Source organism: Amphimedon queenslandica, unplaced genomic scaffold (assembly GCF_000090795.2).
Source record: "Amphimedon queenslandica unplaced genomic scaffold, v1.1 AMPQUscaffold_13145, whole genome shotgun sequence".
Taxonomy (NCBI): domain Eukaryota; kingdom Metazoa; phylum Porifera; class Demospongiae; order Haplosclerida; family Niphatidae; genus Amphimedon; species Amphimedon queenslandica.
In genome coordinates, this window is record NW_003546619.1 from 90,883 (window position 1) to 91,247 (window position 365).

Below are 365 nucleotides of genomic sequence, written 5' to 3' on the forward strand. Positions count from 1 at the left end.
CAAGATTATTAGAGAATGAGTCTTCAAGACTACTTAGATTAGATAATATTAAACTGCTCAGAATGTTTATTAGTGGTGTAGGTGGAACTGGTAAATTGTTTTTGATAGAGGCAATAAAATGCCTAGTAGATGACATATTGTATCCAAAAAGTGGTGAAATTATGTGTGCTATAGTAGCACCACAGGTATAGCCACATTTATTGTAGGTGGACTAACAATACATCGATTATTTCACCTACCGATAGAGCATGAGGGAAAGACAGCTGGATATATGGCTTTGAGTAAAGAAGCTCAGAAAAGAATAAAAATGACACTTAAAAATTTTAAAATTATAATAGTGGACGAGGTATCTATGGTATCCAATC